Raw genomic sequence first — 25,887 nt, forward strand, 5'->3', positions numbered from 1 at the left:
TGTCACAATTACTCAACACTGTAGCTCGAGTAGGTGGAAAGCTTTCAGAGACGCGGCCTCCGTCAAGCTGATGTAAGCTGAGACAGTTGGGATTGTTGTTACAGAAATTTGGAAACACAGATATTAAAGCAGAGCAAACAGGTGTAGGAGGCACAGAGCGAGAAGCAAAGATCCTCTAGTTAAGCAGTTGAATGGCGGTGTTTTCGGGGACAGTTTTAAAAAAAATAACATGGCCAAATATACTTGGAGGCTGTTTATATACCTAGATGACCCACCCAAGAAACCTCTACATATAGAAACACTGCCAACATAAGCCCAAAGCTGAAATGTACCAGTACTGCTCCAGGGTCTGATTATGATGGTGTAAAAAGGCTGCTGGGGATTGTAAGCATCATTATACCTGCTTACGAATGATCATGGGTCATCTTCTCATATAACCATGTACAGATCTGGCAGGTTTGTGACATGCGTGAGGTCACGGCGCAGCTCGGCTTCACCCAGATTCCAACAGGTCTGCTGCCGCATGGAGCGCCGCTCTGACTCCCAACATCTGAGCTGCAGCTGCCCCTCCTGAGGCCTTCGATGCCTGCTAATTTACTGCTGCCCGAAACCCAGACAGTAAGAAAACGACTGCGATGCCTTAGCAAAAATAACTAAATGTGTTTCGTAAGCGTCTAAAGTCAAACTGTTGTAAGTGTTGCTATTTAAACTTTGCCTTCTCCTCTCCCACTTGCTGGTTTTCATGCTTACCATAGCATTTCTTCCATCATAGCGCTGGTGGGAGTATGTGACCAATTCCAGAAACGAAATTGCCCTGGAGAGCTTTGCTCGTCGTTTGTCTGAGGAACCCAGAGCTTTTCTATGGGTGTGCCCTCGCTATTTTTCTCCACGCGGGGACTGGGCTGTAATTGCTTGTTTAAGGATAATAACAAGGAAAGACTCTTGGAAGAGCTCCGCGCCGCAATCACTAGCCTTGAGGCGAGCACCGCAACCGCAGTGCAGTGCGATGAAGGAGCGGAGGCTGAGGGAGAGGGGGAAGAACTGAGGAAGAGAGAAAGACAGACTGGGTGGTAATTAAAGGCTTATTTTTCCTGCCGACTGAGGAGCATCTGCGCGGCTCTCACCTGCTCAGAAGGGATTGTGTGTTCGTCTGCGTGCGCGCGCACACTTACAAGAGCCTGCTTAATTTCTGTAAGGTCGGCCTCTGCGCCTGCACTTTTCCCCAGTGGACGTCTGATGGTGTATGTTTAATGTAATGCAGGGACTGCAGCCAGCAGGTTTGTCAAACCCAGGGAGGTAATTAAATTAGGGGTGGCACTCTGGCAACCTGGAGGCTGAAGGAGGCGTGGGGGTTTCGGTGTGATCACCGGCTCTCATTGTTTTCCCCGTCTGACTGACCCACGCGGCGCGGCTGCTTTACGTAGCGGGCTCGCGACATGTCAGCGCAGTGCAGCATGGGAAAACAAACTCGTATGAAGAAACATGTTACGGTGCGCGCAACTCAGTTCCTGATCACATTAATGTTGAACAAAGCCAGAAAACGTTGTGGTTCTGTCCCTCTGCAGCACCGACAGCACGTGTTCTAAGGCTGTATGGTAAAGCGTCCAGCACAGTTGGTAGGATCTACATTCACTCCAGCACTCTCTGCTATTTGTGAGTGGTGGTGAGTTGAAGGTCGACTGTGCAACGTGTGTAACATGACAACAGTATGAAATCAGAATCTAAATATTTTCCCTCCTGTAACGTCTCCTCACACACGTCAGACTGGTCTTGGACGCTAATGTTGGTCTTGGCCACCTTCGTCCACGTCACCTCCTTCCACACACTATCTCATTTTCCTGTACGTCACCCAGAGTGCAGAACGAGAACATTTACAATGAACAGACGCGGCTGCGATCGTCCAGCACAGATGGAGTTCAGTTTCTACGGTACCACTGAGACTTCGGGGTGTATTCTGCTCTGACAGCTGGTCTTGGAGCAGTGCCCTCATTTTTATAATGGTCAGGAGATTTATGTCCCTTCTGTGGTTTTAACATTTTAACACCCCCGAACAACAAAAAACAGACAATTAAAGAGGTAAGGTCACGCAGGTTATTCAAGACGGTACATGTAGGTAATGATGTAAAATAGGTCAACACAGAGTAAACATAAAACACTGAGGTACAACAAGTCAAACCCGCGTCTTGAATGACTCTGCTTAATGTCTGATGTTCGTACTGTACTGTCACTCTATGCAGCAGAACATGAAACAGACGCAGCATCCGCTGAAAGACACCAGGAAGCCATTTTGCTCCAAAAAAGCGTAGCGGCACACCTCAGTTTGCCAAAGACCACCTTGACACAAGACCCCCGGGAAAATTAGTGCTGGTTTGGTAAAAACACAGAACTGCATGCCAACATGACAGCATCATCCCAGCGGAGAAGAGCCGTGATTTATGGCTGATTTGCTGCCTCGGGGCCTGAACCGTTGCCGTTGTGGAGAGGAGAGCGAATTCCCAAGCATCCCACAGGATAATGTCAGGTTGGTTGTCCACACAAAATGCACCTTCTGAACGAGTGGCGCAGTCAGAGCCCAGACCTCACACCAGACAGTCAAAGTCATGTCTGTTTATGTTCAGACTTCTTAGAAATGTTGTGCTCGCCAGTGTTTGTGACTTTGGTGGAGGACAGATCACATTTCACGGGAAGAAAAACAGTTAACTGCAAACAGCGCCAATACTTTTTCTTGGAACTGGAAATTGCTACTCATCACGTTCATTACATGCACAAAGGCAACACATCAGTCTCAGTCTCCACCTACATAGCCCATGTTCCTTCTGTGCAAAAACACCTCTAATCCACACCAATAACATTCACTCTCCTTACGTAAGAAATGGAACGGAAATATTTTCTGAAACCTTTGAACATTTTATTAGTTTACTGCTTTATTAGTTTACATTTACATATTAGTGACTTTTTTCCTACGATACATTTTAAGGCAACAATAACAGTTATTGGTAACAAGATAACCGTACCTTTATTTGGAAAATATTCTGAAATTCCAACATTCTGCATGTACAGTATGATTGTTTCACTTATTGATATTAAAAGTAACTCAGAAGAGGTTGCTGGAGGTCTTTCTTCTAAACCAGCCCAAACATACTGGACTGCACAAAAACATAAAAATGCAATAAATGACTGTTGTTTGGGACAGTCATTAACAGTGTAAGTAATCATTCCTGCTCAGATAAGCCAATCTCACCTTGCAACGGTTGTCTTTACACTGTAAAGCGTGAGTGAATGTAGCATTAATCATAATAAAGTGACGATTGGCTGAATGCATTGTTTACTCTGTGACTGCAGCCTCGCGGGACACATTCACGCATGCCTGCAGCTCCTCCATGGCAAATAAATGAGATGTACAATTCGCTCCGAGTGTCACGGCACACTTGGTGTAAAAGAAGGGGGCTGCTCACTGTGGCGGGGCCTCTTTGCCCCCGTGCACCCCCCGCGCCCCTAGAGGCCACGTTATCAAAACCCAGTGGCGGGGGGTGATCCAACTGCTCCTGTCACTGGCCAGTCAAGCAGGTGTATTCTTGCACTTGTCTCACTCTGCCTTGATCTACATTCCCCCTGTCACGACCCCTCTCCCCCCCTCCCTGTTCAAGCACCACCTCTGAATACACACTGAGGTCCTATTAATCCCATTATGCAAATGCGAGTTATAAATCGCACGGCCTTTCTCTTTCTTTCCCCCTCTGCTTGTCTCCACTGATTCCTCCATGCCACCACCATGCAGGGCTTCCCTGCTACTTAATTAAGTGAGAGCAGCAGGATCCGCTACAGCAGGCACAGGAGGAATCCATGCCAAATGCTTTTAGGTGGGCAAAAAGAGGTGTGAGGTAGGGGCTCTTCAGCCGACGGAGACAGATTGGCATCCAGCAAGGCAGTGACCCGGACAAGGACAATTGGCAGTGAGGGTATGTACAGAAATGCCTTTGATAAGGCTTTGGAGGAGAAATTCATTTATCTCCATATGCAAATTATTTTCTGTTCTCGTCAAATTCTCTTAACTTCTATTTGCACACATGCTGAATCTGGTCTAGAGGTCTCTCAATTCTAATCACTCTGTGATCTTAAATCCCACGCAAAGGCTATTCATTCTAATTAAAAGCACTCATGCTCACGGTAGTAACCCTCGCCAGGCAAACACATTAATTACACACAAACAAATAACACGAGAGGTTGTGTGAGGGGGAACTGCAGCACTCATCAGTCATGTCTGGGCGAAATAATTCAGACATTTCAAAGAGGTTCACAGGTTGGGTTGTGTAACTGAATTAAGTACTGACGAACAAGAATAAATCAAGATCAAGGTTCAGACTCTCAGAATTTTGATTGTCATCAAATACAGTACTTGTAGAATTAAAAACTGAATAGTGTGCATCACTGAACACTGATCTTTTGCTAACCTTCCAGCAATATTTAACAAAATCTGTGGCCTTTATGTGAGCCTAAATTTACGTTGGGTGGTGACTTCCAATTATTTTTTTCTTTGTCTTTGCTTTGAGCAAGAATATTTTATTTCTAATTTCACCTAAACCAACATCTACACGACTGTCTCCTGTCGTGGTACGTTTCTGTCCTTACAGGGGAGGAGGGGGACACAGTTGTTGTGGTGAAGCAGACACTAAATTACCATGATTTAAGCCAAGCTAATGCATATTCACAACCTGCAAATGACATAAAAAAAACAGCTGGAACACGCAGATGATGTTGAACCTGATCCAAAAGAAGCTGCTCCTGATTCCCAAGTAGTAAAACTGAGGTTAATGAGTTTCAGCTATTGATCTTTGATATAAATGTTTAATTTTAACAAACCACCTGTTAAGAGTGGATTTCTTCCATTTCAGCATTACTTCCTGGTCCTCGCTCCACTCAACTATGCTAGAAAAAGATATGGTCAGAGCTAAACAACGAGTTGAGCTCATGGAAGCTGCAGATTCAGCTGACAGGTGGCGTTCAGTGATGTCAACACTCAACTTCCTGAACACAGTATTATTATTAGCAATCAGAGTGATTGCTGAAACTATACAAATGAGAACCAGACTGAAAAGACGGAATCGACATACACGCACTTAGCTGGAGTTCAAAGCTTTTAAAGCTGATGCTGATCCCTGCAGTAACAAGGCCAACAAGCCCCACTAATGTTCCTCCCCTATACTGTTGTGGGGGTGACGGAAATCAACCGTTCCCTTGCTAGAGGAATTACTGGAACCTCTGTGGAAGTCTGCCCTCAGTTTTCTCCAGGTGTTATGGCAGCATCACAACACTGTAAGACTGTAAGAAGGACATTGGCCAACAACTGCAACAGGAAGCACTCACTTCCAGACTTAGGGATGAGGTCTTTATCGAAAGGTAACGAGTAGAAAAAACAAAAAAAATCAATCATCACTGGTACTGACGCCTACTAGATTGTTGGCAACAACACAGGAAGTCATCTTTTCTCCTTTACTGTTTTTGTTCATCTGTAGTTTCTAGTATTTATTATTGTTATTGTTATTATCAACTTGATAATCATGATACTGTAAACTGCTCTTTTCATATGTTCATTCTTGGAAAAAAAAAAAAAAAAAAAAAAAAGAACTTACTTTGTCTGCATTTCTCATGAAAGTAGACAAATAAAACAACGTGACACATTCAGGTCGAACTGAACCTGAGCAGGAGCAGCTTTGATCATTTCGAGTCGGATAATTTCCTCTTTTCAAATCATTTGTTACTCTCACTACTTTGAGAACCCTCTTGAACAAATTTAACTGTACTCTTCCACAAAAGTACATTGATTTAGATAGTATTTGCTAATGTTTTAGGTTGGAGATTTGTTCTACTATGCCGTATAAACTGGTAATTACCTGTATCATAACTGGAACGTTCAGAGATAAAATGGGTTTTTCATTAATACATTTCAAAGTAAAATGAATTATTGAGAATGAGGGTGAACAAATTTAATTACTATAGAAATTATATTATAGAAATATATATCAATGAATGAATAATAGTTTATGGCAGATGACTTAACATGACACTAACATTTTATCAAACACACAAAACCGTATCACCAGCTGGCACTTACGGTGGAGTTCACGTGGACTAATGAAACAGTAAATGTGGCTACTTTGCTAAATGTGTGCGCTGGGTGAGAGCTAGAGGTGAAGCATCATCGATTAGCAATCAACAACTATAATGGGATCCGCTGGAAAGCCGGCGTGTTGCACAGCTAATCGATGAGACGGGGCTTCCATTCGTGTCCTTAAGCCTTTGTTATCAACGGATCTCTGTCAAAGATCTGGAGCCTGTCTGCTTGAGCATTCCAACGACAACAATGCAGCAGCCATTGATCCCCACTCTGCCTGATTTATAAGTGACGGCAGACATCTACTGACTGCGCATTCATTAGTGCTCATTGTGGGGCCGACGATTGTGGATCAATGAGTGACGCGTGTTGAGGAAGCCTCTTGGAGCAGCAGTTCCTGTTTAATGCCAGGCCGATTGGTCAAGAGAAGAAAGGTTCAGTGTTAGAAGCCTTCACGAGTTGCAGCTCAACTCTTCTTACTAGTTAATCTGTCTGAGGGCTTTGATACCATTAACCACCAAATCTCTCCGTCTGTACTCTGAGCTGGGCATCTCCAAATAACCAGCAGGATTTTCATTGCTTAATAACCAGAATCGTTGATTACAGTTATAAGTTATAACATAAGTACAGTACAGTAGCTGAGTAAATTAAGCGACAGTTTAATCAATTATTCACAGACTTTTAAACCCAAGTGTTTGGTTATATCTTTTTACACGCCATGGAATTAAACACAAGAAAGGAAGGAAATTAAGTAAAAAACCAACCAAAACCAAATATCAAACGGAAAATCTACCTCAACAGCTCCGCACCAAAAAACACTCCCACAATACTGGACGCTGCTTCTTCACGTAGGTGCCTTTACCTCCAGTGAGGTACGTGCAGCCATGTTCCTAACAATCCCTCCCACAGATGTTCCTCTTTTCTTAATCTGTCACACACTGATCGGTCAATTGTTTCACCAGCTGGGGTCTACAGCCGACACACAGGACAACAGCGGATCTGTTTGACAGCCATTTGGCAGCGGGTCTGGATGCCTGAAGCCAGACTCCCCCAGGTAATGGAGGAAAAGCGTGGCTCATTAAAAAGCGTCGCCTGACATGTGTCGCGCATTCATTACAAGCACAGTCATTTACAGATCATGTTGCTGCTAAAGTAAAACTTTTATCGTTCACAGCACACTTATAAAACCGAGCACGAAATCTGTGGAAGTAAGAAAGAGAATGAAATTGACAAAATGGATCCGCCCACAAGCATCTGACTGTAGGAGGCGTTGGCAGCACCTGGTGGCCTCTCTGCGTTCAGTCTGGCTGTACAGTCAGGGCTGTGTAGGCGTGTACAGACGGTGCTAGATTGGCATCGCTTTCACTCTTGTTAGTTCTGTTCCACCTGTTAAGAGTGGGACTAATTACACCTTTACCAGCATTATCCATAGTCCAACGCCCGACAAGAGCGGTGCTTGTTTGCGCTGAATGGGTGGGGCAACTGGCAGGAATAGAAAAAAGTCAATGTGGCGTCTTTGCTTACGCTCCACTGCTTTCTAATAAATAAAACACAGTTGAATACAGTCGGCCAGCCTCTGCAATGGCTTCTGCCACAGTTACTCATCAGATGCAGCAGCTCCTATTTAAAATCAAACCAAAACGATCAGGAAATCCATGCCTGAGATGTCTGCTTGTGACATCTAGTATCCAAATGGGCTAAGGTAATGTACAGGACAGTTAGAGAGACCAAAATTAACAAAGAGGATGCAAACGCAAACATTAGATGATTGTAGTAGGCAAGAAAAGGAACTGAGTCCAGGTGACTTGCTTTTTGTACCGTACTTCATTTACACTGGTGGTTGCCACAAAACAAACTGTATGAGGTAAGGTTTGGGTAAAATAAATATAGAACAGTATGACACCAGCTGTTAAGTAACTATTTAGAAGTGTTCTCAATTTTTCCATTTTGCCCAAAACATCATAAAATCTGCACTGCACAGACTGTGGCTGTGGATGAAGCTCTGCAAAAGGGGAGGAGTGCTCTGAATCTCTATGACCATCCAGCCTCTCTAAGCGCTGTTAGTCAGTGGGAGATGACACCACAGCAGACTAACTGGTCAGGGAAAAGGCCGCCTGCTGGGCCGTGAGTCATGTCAATCTGGACTGCAGTGAGGCTCCATCACTCTGAGGCAGAACAGAACGAGGATCCAGACTGTGGGATGACAAAATAGCTCGTCATGCAGAGAAAGACGCAGCCAGTATGCCAGGCATGTCTGGCTGAATCACACGTAGTCAGCACGCACACAGACACACACTCAGAGGCTGTCAGCATGGGCCGAGTGGCTGATGCATGTTTTTATTAATCAATATTTACAGAAATTCTGACGTTGCTTCGTTACTGGCCTTCTGTCTCACTGTACCTTATGTGACACCTGCTAAAAAGCAGCCTCTGCAACACTAGGGCCCTCTCACCTCTGGGCATATTTGATAATGCTTCCACCAAACAGCTATGGGTGCATCTTAAATAAAACTGGTCAAAAGTCATATTCACTGCACTCATCTCTCTGTGGTGGAGTGAGATCTGACTGCTGGGTGATTTATGTGTGTTACAACAACAAAGCAGAATACATGACCTGACTAACACAAAGAGGCAGTCAGTGTGTGAGACAGCCATGATGACCAAGCCTCGCCATACAGACAATGACAGGGCAGGTGTTGATTGGCCCATCATGATAATGAGGCGTTGTGAGCAGCGTTGCCACGGTTGCTGATGCTTACCTCTGCCTCCTGTCTCCCTCTGAGGGCAGGACGATGAGTTATTTTTCTGCAGCTTGGCACAGCATGACATATTCAGCTCCCCAGATGGTCCTCACCGTGATTCAGTTAGTCGCCTTGTCTGTTGCTGGGCAGCATGTGTGGGCCAATGAAACATCGCACACACTTCAGAGCTGAGTTTCATGTGGCGAAAACCAGTAGCCACCAACAGCGGACATCATTTTTTTTTACTCCCCACGGGTTGTCATGAATTAGTTTTCAGGCCTGTAACATCTGCCATTCAGAGCAGTGGCGCCACAGAGCTGGCGGCCGGGCCATAGGACTAATGATCAACGGAAATCTTCCCTCCTCTTACTGTCATTATGACTTTAGATTGAATTGAATTTATCGTTATGTCTGTAAACAGTTTCAGGGATGAAATGACTGCCTGAGAATCCAAACCTTTATGCTTTTGGCCTTGTTACTAACACAACTAAGGGAAACTTTATTTAATATATCAGTTCATTTGTATAAAAAAATATGGTGCAAGTTTAACTTCTCTGTTCAAGTGGTGAACTGGAGCAGATACTACTTCCACTAGTTGCTATTAGTTTTTTTTTATTAAGCCCAAATTCGTAGCAAAAGTCATCACAAGGCAATGTCAAGTTTGAGAACCCAAATATTTAATGAAACTTAACAAGCCACAACTAATCCTACTGAAGCAGAGAGGGAAGACTCCCTCTACTGGCAGAACCAGTCAGGGCAGGCGGCCATTTGCCTCAACCGAAATGGTGTTTTATTAGTTTCAAGATACACACACAGACACATTGGAAGTGTTGGCGTTTTAGTGAGTATCAGTTGAGTTCACTTCAGTTCAGTTAGGGTCTAAAAACTCAAACTATAAAATATGCAGTATCACAGAGCTACTACAGTACGTTAGCGCTGGTGACCTACTCAGGAACAAACTAAAAGCAGCAGTAGAACTTAATAAAGCACTAGACTGTTTGGCTGCTGCCCATCTCCAGCCTTTTCACTCCAGCGAGTCTCCAAACATTTCCTTAGCAGATCAACACAGGCTGCCACTCCTGCATGTTTGTGTGATCACCACATGTGCTGTCGCCATGGAGAAGCTATAAACTGTGGCTGGCCTGGATAATATTCCACCTGGTTGTGTTAACCTGACACATTATTCTTCCGGGAATAGTTTCAATTAGAGCTCCAGACTTGTGACTCAGTACATTAGTCACCTCTGAACAGCGCTCACAGTGCTACCTCTGTGCGCATGAATGTCAAGACGAAAAGTGACAAAAGCACCATTTGTTCAACACAAAAAAAATCTGCAGTATGAATGAATAATGAATGCATAAAACTTGAAATTTCTAGACTTTATAGCCTTATTCTAATCAAAACAAGTATCAGATGTTCCCAAGAGCATGTGGGACCGAGAGCAGGGACTGTTTATAGTGAGTACACGTCAGCCTCTGAGGAGCAACCGGAGGACTTTGACAAACTGGACTGCAGGTCATCACAGGAGACATTACGTGGTTCAGCAGCTTTGGGTGTTTCTCAATACAGAGTACAAAAAGTACAAATTCAGGAGTTCGAGACTTGTCAAGATTGAACTATGAGTCTTTACTTTCAAAAGCGAGGAGGACACAGTACATGTACAGACATGAGATCATCAGCTATCTAGCCTCCATGCGTATTATTACTATTATTACTAATCCTATACGGCAACTCTGCTTTCACAAGGTTATACAGGACCTGCTCTGTCTTAAAGTTGAAGCTATGAGAGGTGATAATTCTGCTGCAGTATGTGTTCATTATTTAGGTCACAGGTTTTTATTGCAGAGCATTTGTTTACAAGATGTCTTTAATTTGTTGATCCCCGACACATTTGGAACATTTTGTCACTAGTGCTGAGTGAAGTGAGAAAATTCAAATATTAAACTGTCTTTTGTAGTTTGTGCTTACCTCCTCAACATTTAACCGATCAGTCTAGACATTCAACTAAAGCGTTCACCTGCTCCAAGGATGCTGAGTCATTGTTGTTCTTGATGAGTCCTACTACTGAGTTTTTACGAGCATGCATCGCCCACATGTAAGGCGTGCCTGGCCGTTCATTCAAAAGAAAAGCAGCAGCTCAGCAGCCCAGTAGCAGGCATGATGCCCTGCAGAGGTCTGGCGTTCTAGCGGGTGTAATAAAGTTCTTATCACACAGGGTCTGTCCGTCATAAATCTTCAGATTTCAGGTCAATGCCCAAAAGCTCAAACCTTTAGAGAAAATCAACAAACAGCATGTCCTACACAGATCAAGACACACTTCTTTAGAGCCAATGAGCCCCGGTCAGTTAAAAGGGTCAGAGCAAGAGTTACAGTACAGGACATCTACAGCAGTACCAGTGGTGATCTTCAGACAGGTGACTTGCAGCCTGAGCCTGTGATCTGCCAAGTGACCCAATAAACAGATCAGGAATTGCATTGAAGACAAAAAAAATTGAGCTTAACGAGTTCAGCAGGACAGCTGTCAGTATCAGTTAGTCAGCACATGGTACGGCCAGATGATGCGTGTTCTTCGAGACATATAAACATCTGACAAGAGGTACAGTCCTTTACGGACCCCATGATCAGAAACTGGGCCAAAGACTTCCAGGTATAGCTGAAGGTAAGTGTTTTTAGTCTAAAAATCATACCAGACACTTGTATGTTGTGAAGAGAGGCCAGAATAAAAACAAGATGTGGGCCTGAAGCATTCGCTCAGTGATGCAGCGTCCTTGACGCAAGAGATGTGGTCTAATGACTGGACTAAATAACATGACTGTAAGGGTCTGTACTGTAAAAGGGCAGTTCATCCTCCCCTTAAAGCTATGACCCGGTGCCTGCCTCGTACGCACTGCCCCAGACCCTCCCGCTGCTCCAAGCCCGACTCATGCTCCGAGAGCGGCTGTCTAGGACAGATCACGCTGGCAGGCGCCCAGGCCGATGCCAGGCTCCCGTCAACAGAGCGGCCTTTGTGCTGACATAACAAGCCGCAAAGTCAAGCCAACATCTGCAGGATAAAAGGCTGGAGGGGTGGGGAGGGCCGGCTGAGGGGCCGAAAGGCCAGAGTGGAACAGGAGGGCAGGAGACGAGGAGGAGGAGAACACGCGGTGCTCAGCTCAACAAACGCAACAGCTCACACCAGACACGTCTGCGTAAGACTGACTGCGTGTCTCCACTGAGGTTTTGCCCTCCGGCACGCACTTTGAGTCCAACGGTTCAAAAAGAACACTTTACTCATCAGTTTGCTCTGTTGCTCAATCAACCGTACCATCTGTGTTTATTACACAGCAATTTAGCTTTGCTGGGTGTTGGTGGAGTTTCAGCCGATACTGAAGCTCTTGATCTCATCATGTCAGAATGTTGATTAAGGGTTTGTAAAGGGGAAACATTTTTCTGCCCTGAGTTCACAAAGGTCAATAAACTTTTCCTATGAGTCTTCAGAGACTTAGCTATCTGTGGTCATGACGCATTTATTCTATCTGCACTGTTCCCGACCAGGCGTGGTGCTCCAAGCTCGTGGCCTCATGGTGGAACGCTACAGCAGCAACATCTGAGTGGGAGGGGACTACAACAATCCTGTGACACCCTGACTTATTATGATTAATGGCATGAAGTAATGAAGTCTGGGAGACTTGGTGGAGGTTGTGTACGTCACGTCTAGATCTTGTCAGCTGTATGTTCCTCTGGTTTGATGCTACAACTGCAGTGAAAAATGGGGTAAACACACACATCCATCTGAAGCGCAAGTCGTAAACCTCCAAAATTCTTGCCTCCATTACGACAGCCTTGACTCTTCATGTCAAATTAATAACCCCTCAACCCACAAAGCAATTACGACATTGTCAATCATAAACACACCAATGGATTGCTTCAACATAGTGACGTCCTCTGGTGACAATGCTTTTAGATATTTCATTTGAACTGTGTGACAGACTGCAATAAAACTACATGCAGTGTTGCAAAACCATTAAAGTCAAACAATTTAAAAATCTAATAATGATTACATATTTAATAATTACTTATTCTGTAATTACTTTAGTCACAAAACATCTGTCAAATTCCATGAAAACTTGACCTATATGTGAACTGCACATTCAGATACAGATTTATCTTTCTCATTCTGGAGATTTGCAACATACTGTCTAAAAGTAAAGTCTAAAGTCTAAACCTGGCTCCTTCCTCACCTCTGGTCAGTGACAATAGGGCTGAGTCTGGATGACTGATTGTCAATTTCTAAAAATGGTGGTATGAGTGGCAAGTTAGTGTTGTTGCACAAGTGGAATGCCACTGGCCCTGGAATATCAGGCCCACCCCATTGCTAGCTATCACAATATTCACCTGACATGAAGTATATGTGGGGTGGAAGTATTCTCAAAAGCAGCTGTTCAGTTTCAAGTAGGGCTGCAATAACGAATCCATAATCGATGACGGAAATTGATCGATAATAATTTGCTGGACATGGTTTTTAGTGGTTGGTTTAGTGGTGTTTTTTAGTGGTTGTCACTGTTCCCTCAGAGCCAGAGGGAGCCCAGGATTCTCTGTGGACTTTACGTGTTCTCCCGTGTCTTCGTGGGTTTTCTCCCACAGTCATGTTGACTGGAGCTGCTGCAGATCTTTACAGTGAAATAAAACTCTATCCTTGCTTTGTATTTGTATTTTGGATATTGAAGTTTTATTATTGAAATGCTGGATTTTGTAATTTGTTTTAGATTTAAAGAGTCAAAATCAAAATTTTGTATAAAAAAACCTGATAAAGGATTTCTAATGAGTAAAACAACAAATAATATATATTTAATCCGATGGGATAAAACTCATGACATGAAAACATGAACATGAATAACATGAACATGAATAACCTACACTCTGTACTGTCAGGAACATAGCGTAAGGAGACAATAGCACACATGAAATCGCTATAGAGCGATAATGCAGGTGCAGACACATGTTGCTTATGCACTAATGTGAGTCATACTGTACTGTAGGTCCTAGATTTCTGGGAAAAGAAAATTCTGCACTGCAGAATAAAATTAGCTAGAATGAAGATAGGATTGAAAACAGAAACACAGTCATGACACACATGTCGCAGTTTCCTTCTTACATCTAGGTCCAGAAGCATTACACCCCAAATGGAGATAAAAATACAGTAGAAACATACATAATGTTTAAGACACTGGCTAATGAATTCCAGTCACACAAAACGGATTGCATGTGATTGAGGAGCTATATGATCCTAGTATGTAAAGTACTGTATAGCAGAGGTTGTTTAAAAGCCACTTTATCAACTCCAACATAGAGAAAAGTCTACTCTAGCCCCATTTGTTTCCATTAATATAGACTCCTGCCACCTCACCAGCACAGAAGGCCAGTCAAAGTGGACTCTAAATGGATCCTATTGATTGAATTTATTGATCTGCACTTTCTTGAGACCTCTAGATCTCTTCGACATGAAAAGTGTTCAAGTAATCATAAAGACCACATGAAACACCAGGACCTAGTTTTTTTTCCCTAGTTTGGTGCCAGTGATGAGAATCAGGGAGAACCAATGGCAATTAGAACTAAAACGATTCCTCCTTGAGTAACGCAATTAATGAACCAGGGATGACTGGACCACAACGAACCTGATGCTACAACACTTTCCTTTCATTTTTAAATGACGTGCTGCTTGACTATATCCCAAGATGCCATGCACTATTACAGTACATAGTTTACAGCTGTTGAAATTAATGAGTCTATTTCAGCTGTAAATGTGGATAGCTTTCATTTCTGGGTGTAGCCACATCCAAAGAACAGTTATCGATTCCAAGAAGCACAACATGCTTTTTATGATTACAATTATAATTAACCATACAGTAGGTTGCATGCAAGAGGTGGAGAACAGATCAGGCCCTTCTGCAACACCTCCTTCTCACCCGTTTACTGTACATTGTTTCACCTAAAGCAGGAATACTGGAGTTGGAGCTTGAGAACCAGGCACAGTCTCCAAGCATCATTCGGTTCCAAGACTTGCACAAAAAGCCAATGCCAGACGACTAGTGTATCAGGACATTTGTCTAGTGATTGAACCTTAAACAGCCTTTTCTGGCTTCAGCGTTGTCAGGTTGTTTAGAAGGAGCTCTTGAAAATATTAAAGATGAAGACAGTGCGGCTGATGCTGGTGCATATTAACATCGGTAAGTGTATGGGGTCTGTAATGGCTGACCCTTTTCTTGATCGTCAGTGTTTTTTTCTCATAAATGCACAGTGTATTTCCATTTTCACACGCATGAAAAATGTACAAAGTGAAAAATGATCACAGCTGACAACTGTCTCTCCTATGACACCACAGCCGTCTTGTGCATATGTATACGCACACACACGGTCGCACTTCATACATTATAGCCACAGTCCATCCTCCTCAGCTGTTTTCCCTAAACCAACACCAATCTAGTTGGTGCGTGACGGCAGTAATGGGATATTGTGTTACTATGAGAGCAGCGGCGCATGAGGGTGAGCGGGGGGCAGCAGGGTTTAGCCACATATGTTTTGCATGGTTAGGAGTATCTGTGGCTGAAGCAGCTTCCCGAAGCTAAGCCCTGCTTCCTGGGTATATATGGACCCCACACCTGTCCCCACTGACATCTGACATATGCAGTATTACCCTCTGGCTCACACAGAAACATGGGAGACAGCAGATTAGTGTATAGATGCATGTGCGTGTCGACCTTTGTAACATACACATCATATTAGATTTGCATTTGATCAAAGCAATCACACTGATTCTGAGTGCATTATATTGATGTCACAAATAGGGTGATGATAGATAAGCCATGAAGAGAAGCGATTCAAACATGTAACGCTACTGTAACTTGACTTCAACGTGTTGCATTACTGCAGAGTGGAGCCATATTTGTCTGCACAAAGCAGCAACCATGCAACGCAAGAACACAACAGCTGCACCTTATTAATACATTAGTGAGAGAGTAAAACTACACCAATGAAAACCAAGCAAATTTAAAACCAACAGACCAACAACAGACTCATTAAACAAATAAAACCAGATGTACCGGTCCATCAAACGACAGGACAGGCTGGAGAGAAGAACCTCTCTTGCCACACACTATATTTGTGCACCATGCCTGCCCAAGGGGACAAATGCAAACATACACTCTGTGTCTGTGCATTTTGCCGTCATTCATGTCATGCCACAGAATGAGGCAAAGCCTTCATAGTTTCTAGACCCCATACAATATCCCTTGCATTAAAAATCCACGGGCAAGGGTATTCCCTGCAGTGCTCACATTGTGCATGTGTTTTTCTGCAGATTTACAGTCATCTGGGTGTGTATTACAAAGTCAAATATTTAATTTGGTGCTCCATTCCCACCATGTACTGTAGGCTGATATTTAGGCTGGGGAGGGGAACATCACTTCCACGGGCGAACGAAGGAGCATAGTCTTCTTTCAATGCCTAGTCTCTACTCATTAGGAGTGTAGACAAGAGGAGGTTCCCTGCCAACTATTCTGTGGGCCTGGTGCATTGTGGGGAGGGAGAATCATCCATAAAAAAAAGCTCCAAGACTGGAAGGAACGCTGCGACTGCACTGTGCGGGATGACCTAATCAACCTATGGTACACCGCATGGCTACTGAGGAGCAATTACGAAAACAATGCTGATTTATGGTTCATTCCCTGTCCACTTGTCAAATTAGCCTTTTAGCAGACATAACACCACCGAACCCCAAGATGCTGAACAATAAATGCAAAATATTTACAGTACACATGAATATCCCCATCAGGTCATCTGGAACCTGACACCTGTATGGTAAATGGCGTGTGGACTAAGGTGTTGCTTCCCACATGTTTTGCTTTTTGACAGCTCCTGTATGTACAGTAGAGTACACTTTAGCTGCAGTCAGACTGTGTGTTCCGGGCAGTCGGAGAGCAAAGCCAGAGAATGAATTGTTGTTGGATGGTTCCGTCTGTTATTCCAGCTCGCTCTGTTGAAATGCCCCCCCTTTCCCAGGTTCAGCTGGAGAGAAGCATATATCTACAGTATGTGATTACACTGTCTTTTCTACCTTTAACTTGGTGTGTGCTGACTTCATTTTTGTTGGATGTGATACACTGATCTCAGGGGAACTGAGGAATGCCTGGAGAAAAGATGGATATTATGCTTGAAAGAAACAGTACCTGATCTCACGCTCCTGCTGTCCGAGGGCCTTTTCTCCAGCTTGCCAGTCAAAAGGGACCCCATGCCTTGCCTGAAAAGCAAAGAGGTGTGAGAAAATGGGCTATAGAAAAGCAGTGAGAGATACTGGATGTAGAGAGGCAGGCACTTTAGGAAGAAAACAGTGTCTTTAAAAAGATGCGCGAGGTGTTTCGGTGTAACTACTTTATAGTGTAGAGGAGCATAGAAGCGCTGGGGGCATACATTTTTGAAAATCTTACGGCTCATCGCCAAACAACATCTGAAACCTCTCTCTGGTTTTGGAATGCGGGCAGAGTGCTGATCAAGACCATCTTGTGCTATTCTGAAACTGACAGTTTGATAAGCACACCCACTCAATACAACAATACAATTGATTCTTCACACAGATACCACTGTTCCATCAAGTTTCATGTTTCTAATCAAAAACAGTGCTACAGATACAGTACCTTTTTAGAGACAATGTCTAAAAACTTACAACAAGTGTAGAAAATCTTGCCATGGCTCATATTTCGCCCCCCTTTTCAGCATGGCCATTTGAACATTAGTTTTACAAAGTTTACTGACACCTTTGCCAACAAGGAGGGTGAACCACCAAGAGCAACCAGAACCAAATGTTTGACCAAACATTACACTAACTACCTTTTACACTTAAAACAGCGTCTGGTCACGTACAGTTTCAAGCTGTTGTTAGGGCCCCAACGTACAATACACCACAAATCGGTATTGTACGTTGGGGCCCTAAAAACAAAGTCTCCAGTTAAAAATTAATTCCTGTCTGGAAACAGACACCGTTTCCAGGGGTCCAGCACTGAGACATCTCTGGGTGTCTCAGTGCTCACATTGGGTTGCTATAATTTTTCTAATCAGCTCTTGTCTTGGTATGGCAGCATGCTAAGCTCTCAGAGGCTCTAAGGTATCAAACATGCTCCATTCTAAGTTTTCATATACAGGATACCAGTCGTCCTGTTCACAACAAGCTGGTTTGCTTATGCACAGACTTTTGTTTTCCTGAGGACACAGTTCATCCATCCTGCAGGGTGACAAACTGGGAAAATACCCAGTGATACAATGAGATACAAAACAATGCATTCAGGAACGGCGACTGCCTTTACATTTCCGGTCAGGTTACAACATCAGTTCATTTAAACATTTTCATAGCACTCCAAATGTTTGCTATATACTGTAAAGTGACTTGTGTGCAAACACCAGAAACTTATCCCATCAATCAATCAAAACCTTGATGAACTTTAAAAATGCTGCTACAGCTACTGTTTTAGCACTAAATAAAAAAAGAATATATATAAATAAATAAACAAGTGTTCTCCTTCGATTCCTCAATCCAGTGCAGAGCCTAAAGCATGGCAAAGAAGAGCCTTTCTAAACCCATGTACACCTCATAAAGCCTCCCCTCAAACTGTGGCCCAGCTCATCTCTTTTTTATTTATGGAGGTACATACAAAGACTCTCCTTGTGAAGGTTCACAGTTTTAGATGTAGACAATTGGGAAGTTGCAGACCCCAGCGAGCTTTATACATATGATGCGCAGGTGTAAAAGTTAGCAGAAGCTCTTTGTGTAAAGTTAACACCAAGAACTACCTTCGGCTAGTTTGTTATCGAAGTCTAGTGCCATACACAGTCAGGTTCCTGCTGCACCCACTACAAAGCTTGCATTAAAGTTACTGTTCGCCCAACTTTTAACTGAAGTTCCATATTTCATTAAGTCTTGTTGAATGCGACATATCGGCTGCATTTCAGATAGAGTAGATTTCGTGCTGATCTGTGTGCAAGCTTATGCACCACATGAAAATCTAGCTCATCCTATAGGACAATGCAGTCCTGTTAGTGATAGTGGTTTCTATAAATTTATGCATATTTGCATATTTGTTGAAAGGATCAAAGATCTAGAGCAGAACAGAGGACATGGTTACGATTGTGTCATGTTATCAGTAATGTGTTTCCTACCGTAAGGTACGAAGAAACAGCCTTCCTACTATACACTGTAGATCAGCCATCAGGCCTCTCACTGTGCATCAGTTTAGAACGGACCATGCTATACATAAAAGCAAATATCTACTTCTAGGGTATTTGCTTCTTATCAGGAACACTGTATTACAGTAGAGGAAAGATCCAGCTCTTTGGCTCTGAGCATTGGATTCTCAGACCGAGGAAAGGTGGGGGTACAACTCATCACCAACATTGATGAGAGTGAGAACATGAAAGCCAAAACATGAAATTACAAAGACTTTGCACCGTGGGGACTCATTAACATTTTCTGTATTTTTGTTTTTGTCATTAGGCTGAATAGTAAAAACGACCATTACATGACAACTCTGAGAAATTTGGTAATATATTTAAATGAGCAATTTTACATATGTGACAGATAGACATTGAGTGTTTCAACCTGATGCACCACACCCTAATGGGTGTGAGGTATCATGCCAAGGCGTGTCCTGGCTAATCACTTTCACCAAATGTTGTAGAAAAATCTACAAAAAGTTTTTGATGCATGACTACAAAGTATTCGGGTATACTACACTGCAGAATATTTTATTCGTGTAAAGACAAGGGGAGGAAACCATTTATTGTCTTCATGGTAATAAGCAAAACCACATAGATTTGAGAGATCTTTGGCAAACCAGTGTCACTCAGTACTGTACACTGGCGCTTCATCCAGAAATGCAAAATGAGGCTCTCAACACCAGGGCGAAGTCTGACAATAAGACTTTGTTGAGTTCTCTAGGCCTAGATTCAAATGAAAGGAAAATTGTATTTACTGGAATTTAACAGCTGCACACATTATGTGTTAAAAACAAGGATTAGATGTTATACGTAGTTAAGCACAGAGCTATATGTTAGATTACTTTTTTCTTTGAATTCCAGACTTGCAGGCTTTGTGTGGCAGTCACATAATGAGGCTTCCTGTCACAAGGTTGTCTGATGCCATTAGTTTGCTTATCCCGCACTGTTCTCCGGGGCTACTGCCTGTACACCAAGTGGCAAGCTTTTCAATGCGGCCACGTCTCTCTCACAGCCACCATCTTTTCAAAGCCGTGGCACTGCCGGAGAGCCTTTTAGGAATCCAGGACAATGTGGGGGGTGGACGAAGCATTTCAACCTGCACGGTCTTTCCAAACATACAAGAAGGACGAGGTCTTAGGGAGAATAAATACGTACAGCACAGTCTGAAGTGTTTTTTAAAGAAACTAAACCCCTGGAACTGTTCTGGCAGAAAAAAAGAATAAAAGGCTTAGGGAAGAAAGACAGGACCGGGAAAAAAGAGAAAGGAGGTAATAGGAGCGCCCCCCGTCAGACAACTGGAGTTCCTGCAACCTCCAAGGGCATACTGAGGATCATGAAAACGAGGGCAAGGGAGGTAGAAGAAAGACGTGGGTTTGTATAAAGGAGGAGGCCCAGAAGATACAGTCAACCCCCCACCGACCCTGCTCTTTTCAGTGAGCACACAACGATAAGGATGGCCTCTCCATCTGAAGCCACCCCCGGAGGGCTGTGGAAGGGCTCTCCTCTCTTCTTCACAGGTTCTATTGGTCATGCAGGCCAGGAGGAGTTCAGGAGGGATTCTCCACAGACAGAGAAAAACAAAAAGTGGTCTGACTGAAGAAATATAAAGGACAAAGACACAGGGAGATACCAAAAGAGCCAAGAGGCTGCATATAAACAGAAAATAAGAGGAAGGGGCTTTCTGGACTGATGAGACGTGGGTGAGCAAGGGGGGAAAATGTCACTCATCATACTGGCTTCACCTTTGTCTGCACCGCCACATCACACAAACACACAATGCCGTATATACATACAAAAGAGGCCAGTCAACCGGCCTTCACTGCCACACTGTGCAGTGTTTACAGCTCTACGCTCCTGAAATAAGACCCAGACTGAAGCCCACCCAAACGTTAACCTCTGCTGAGAGTTCGGAATTGTGGGCGCATAGTTAATCTATGTAATTAAGGACACAATTAAGGTTCTGTCAAATTCAGTGGAAAACGTTTAGAGGATTTTTTTTTTTTAAATTTATTATTGCAGAACATTTTTCCAGCTAGTGTTCTCCTCTACTGTGGACTGTTTAGGAGACCACTGACATTTTAAGAAATGTATTTTTAATTAACACAATTATGTTAATCAAATAATAATCAATAAAAATAATGGAATAGCCAGAACATATTAATCTCAATTTTTTAATAAACATATTATTGTAAACTGGGTAGCCTTATTATTTAGTGCTTGCTTATTTGACTGCACTCTTTGTTAATTAATTAAATGCTGTCATTTTAAATTAGATATGTGAAGAGGCTATGTCAGATAGTGTTTCTCAGGCTGAAGGTTTAGATTTATGTCATAATATTGGTGACACTGACTCACTGCCCTAAAAGTCTTCCACGCCACTTTATCTAAAAAGGTGCTGCTCATCAGCAACTGGACTTCATGTCATTTCATCATGCTTTCTATAAGGCCATCGGACCTCCAAGTTATGTAAGATATATTTGTCCAGGAAGGAGAGTGGTGGAGTGCTGCATCAGATGATCTGGCCTGCAACTGTGAGGGTTTTGGATTATTAGAGAGAGTGAAGGAAAGGCAGCCAACAAGTATTCAACACTTCAGGGAACTTTTTCATGACAAAAACAATCAAAAACAATTCTAGGTGACTACCTCATGAGGCTGACATGTTGCAATCATCTTCAGCACTGAAAAAAAGAATAACGAAAAATCAACTCCAATAAAGTAAATCATTAAATGTGTGGTGTATTTTTATGCCCCCCTAGTGGTCAAGTGACAGTTTTAAATATTGACATGTACTGTATGCCTCAGTACATAAGATGACTTTATGACTTTATTAAAAAAAATAACAATAAAACATATTAATCTATACATAGACTGTATCTCTATATGTCCTTAAATTCAGAACCTCAGAGATACAGCAACAAATAAAAGCTAAGGCTTGGCTCACAAATGTTCTGTTTGCTGGAACTCTTGCTGACAATGTTCCAGTGCAAAAACACTCTTCTGTTCCACGGAGAGTATGCCATACAGCCAAAAATGTAACTGTTGCACAATCTTTATCTTCCCTCTAGAACTCCAGATTAATATTTATATCAGACAGGAGGCAAACTGTTATCTCAGTGTCCTGCTTAACACTTTTTCCTGAATCCACACACCATATTTACGTCCTACACATTAGGCTGTCACATAAAACTGCTCAGCGTCTGTGTGTGTGTGTGTGTATGTTTGTGTTTGCATCTGCTCAGACACACTTCACTTCAAGCACGCTCTTAAAGGCTTGTGCACGGCTAGAGGACCCTTACACACACTTCAGCAGCCTATACAAAAAGGCTTTATTTTTGTCTGAATGGTCTAAGTCCCCTCACAGAGCTATACAATTCCCTCCATATGTTTGCATGTGAGCCTCACACACACCAGACACACACAGACCCTCCCATGACATCATGGTGGAGGTATTTCAGTCAGACCTACGGGATTTAGAAAATGCAGAGCCCAAGCGTCTCCAGTAAAACCTCTGCACATCGAGCCTTCATATCCATCTAAGATGTCTCCCCCTCTTCCTCTCTGCACCTGCTTCTACTATAGTTTTTACATCCTATCTCACCTCCCACCTCCTCTAAGCAATCAAGCTTTTCAAATTTCCCATTCGGTATGTAAAACACAGTAAAAAAAGGTTTTCACCTTTACAACAAAGCAAGGCTGGAAGTCTCGTCACTTGTGCCATTGTAGGTTTTTATGTTTTGACTCCGTTGTGTGTTTGCGTGTGAATGAGACAGCTGAGGCTTTGCTTACTGGTTTACCTCATGGCCCAGATATATCACCCCACTGCAAAAGCTGCTATTGCTTCACTGAGACCACCTAGAGGCGCAAAGACTTCCACTGAGTAACGGAGAATAAAAAGAAAACAGTCGCATGAACACACACAGGCTTGATTCGCCTATGGCTACAGTGTTGGGGCTGTCAGGTGCATCATCATTTATACTGGCCTTTATGAATGAAAGCTTTTCAGGTATTTTTCAGTATTGCACTTGAACAAAAAACCTGGATTGATTATTTTGGCCAGCCAGTGATGTTTCCTTGTCATTCTGTGGGAAACTTAACTTTAAAACAAAGGTGCCAACTAATTGAGTAACAACTTACTATTCTTTTCAAAAGTACTTTTCAAAGCCACCCTTTAATTTCCCACCGAGTTAGTTAGGCAAAGAGTTGTGGCGCCATGGTTAAATTCAATACTGAACTTGAGGTACATGTGAAGGTCCTTTGAGATTGGTAAGTCAGATCATAGATGGCTGTACTGAAACCAGAAAGGCAAACTTCTCCGTGATATTTGAATGGGTTCAACTAGAATAGGTTACAAAAACAAGACTTAAATAGCCTTATTGATTAAATGAGGAGAGGCTTCATATACTCCAGGGTCAGGTGCTCCCACTTCAAAACACATGCAACTTTAAACTCAGCAAATTCCATTAAAAAGCAAGTCCCTAAGTTTAACCTTGAGCCAAACCAACTAGAGAGCAGCATTTGGCTTCCCTTTAATACTTAAAGTTTGCCTTAGATTGCAAAATGGTCAAATATTTGGGGGGTTCTTTAAGATGTCAAGGCTTTTCACATTGACACATCTTTACTAGCAGTAATGTGGTGGTTAAGCCTTGCATCTCATATTATATCTCATACTGTACAATATCTTAATTACATAAATACAAATACAGATGGCTGACAAGAAACTATGTCACCCATCACCCTCCCTTTATGCAATTGGTGTTTCCGAGCAGGACTAGTCAATCAAAAGTGTCTCTCTTGCAGCACCAGGGAAGTTAAAGTTTGGACCTCCTTGAAGACCTCACACCGATAGGCCCCTGTCCTTTTCTTTGCTTTCTATTCTTCATTATCTAATTCAAGTGTCAATTTTCAGCCTGCGCCTGCGTTGACCCTTTCTTCTGCCATTGTCTCTGCTCAGTGGGGCAGTATGCCTCCCACTTAATCGCTGATCCAATTAATTTTGGGAAACCTTTCTCTGCTCCCATGCAAGAACAAAGACCAATGAATAAAAATGTGCAACAAAAGAAGTAAGCTAACACAGAGCAGTGTCATTGATTGACACCGGTGCCAAAATGCCTGTGTGTTGCCATTATGCCAGATCGAGTTATGGAACCTTGGCAGTGAAAGGTGGTCTTCATGAAAGAGATGAACATGTCTAATTAACTTGTGTCAAATAAAAGTTTCCAGCTCCACACAAGTGACTCATCCACCCCATGGCTTTTTATGGTTTTTCCTTATAAATGGCAGGAGCTTATTAAACTGATGGCAATTTATCTTTTTTTTGCAGTACACACCTGGCATCTCTATGCCTGCCTCTCTTTTGGCCCAGAGAGAAACATTGAATTGCACTACAGTAGGCTTCAAAACACCAAACAGTTTAGGGGAGCTGCGGGAAGCTCTGCGAGAAAAGGTATTAACACTTGTCAGAATGTAACTATACGCACCTTTGTTAAACTTGGGGGGACTTAACCTTTCTGCCTAATTGGTCATATTCCCCAACGGTTCATAAAACGTGTGTAGTATGAATGGTTGTTGTGAAAAGCCAAAATCCATAATAATTAGGATAAGCCCATAATTACCTGCCTATAAAACCAGAGTGGTTGAGTGGAGAACCACACACTGAACAGGCGCTCCATCATTCGCGGCTTCGTTATTTCATAGAGCTGGCTAATTGGGTGCCTGGGTTCAATCCTCACAGGGACAGAGAGACGTGAGTAGGCGAGACAGAATCAGCGGAGAGCCACATCTTTCAGTTCATCTAAGAGATTAACAAATTGTGAGCGTTTTAATAAATCATGCGTCTGGACATGAATAAACAATCAGACGTTCTGCCTCGGGGGAAATGCGGCCAATCAGTCAAAGAGAAATCAGGACCGAGATAACGGGGGATGCAGGTGGTACCAATGGGAGGGAAGGAATGCATTCATAATGCAGTGAGGATGAATGTGAAGCTGCAAATATGAATGACTTGAAGGCATATTTGATGTAATTCCTCCATCCTATTCATTGACATGTTCCTACATTCATGGGAGCCACAAAGACTTCAATCATGAATTCCCTGTTATGTCATGCTCGCAACATCCCGCTGTGTTTAAGCAGTTATCGCTTATCCTCCAGGGGATGTGTAGCAGGGAACGGCCAGGATGTTAGATTTGTGCTGGAGTTTGAAGGTGCCACATGCAGTGTTTAACATAAATAAATCATTGTCATATTCATTTAGAGGGAATTCTACAGTTACAGTAGAAACAGACAAGTATTTTTCCCAGGAGGACTGCCCAGCACTTTTATTTTTACAGTACATAATGAAAGTATCCAAAGTCTTTTTGTTAGTTATTCACACATTTCTTTTACTTTGGGTTATTTATGTATTTACAGAATGGACTTTCCAGTTTATGTCCACAGCTAAAGAATAATAAAGGGAAAGGACTGTAATTCTAAAGAAAAACTGAGATTCATAACTTACTAAGAACTGAAGCGGAAGGAAAATCTAATTTAGAACTTTGAATTAGCACCAGTTGTGTGTTTTGTTTTGTTTTTTCGGTACGCCACCCTAATTATACCAAAAAAAATATCTCAAAAAACACTTGTGACTAGACAATACATAAATGTCAGACTAAACACACAAAGGATAGCTGTACTTAAAACCTTCACAAGTAGTAACAATGATGATCAGAGGAGATGATGAAGTCTTCAAGGCCCCTGTTAAACCTAGCATCTTGATGCTCACATGCAGACACAACAGTGTTGTAGCTGGATACT

The 25,887-nt window shown here is 42.8% G+C and overlaps 1 long non-coding RNA gene across 2 annotated transcripts in view; it reads right to left on the reverse strand.

Moving 5' to 3' along the window:
- The window catches only part of LOC114859328 (uncharacterized), a 68,649-nt gene that overhangs the window by 34,799 nt on the left and 7,963 nt on the right, over nt 1-25,887 (reverse strand). Inside the window, exons 4-5 of one of the 2 annotated variants that reach the window (XR_003786499.3) lie at nt 21,739-21,773; nt 17,058-17,128 (exon numbers count right to left, since the gene is read on the reverse strand). This is a non-coding gene — a long non-coding RNA (uncharacterized LOC114859328). The remainder of the gene's footprint in view (nt 1-17,057; nt 17,129-21,738; nt 21,774-25,887) is intronic. The other variant, XR_003786498.3, reaches the window with a different exon arrangement.

The sequence above is a fragment of the Betta splendens genome, chromosome 7 (genome assembly GCF_900634795.4).
Source record: "Betta splendens chromosome 7, fBetSpl5.4, whole genome shotgun sequence".
Lineage (NCBI taxonomy): Eukaryota > Metazoa > Chordata > Actinopteri > Anabantiformes > Osphronemidae > Betta > Betta splendens.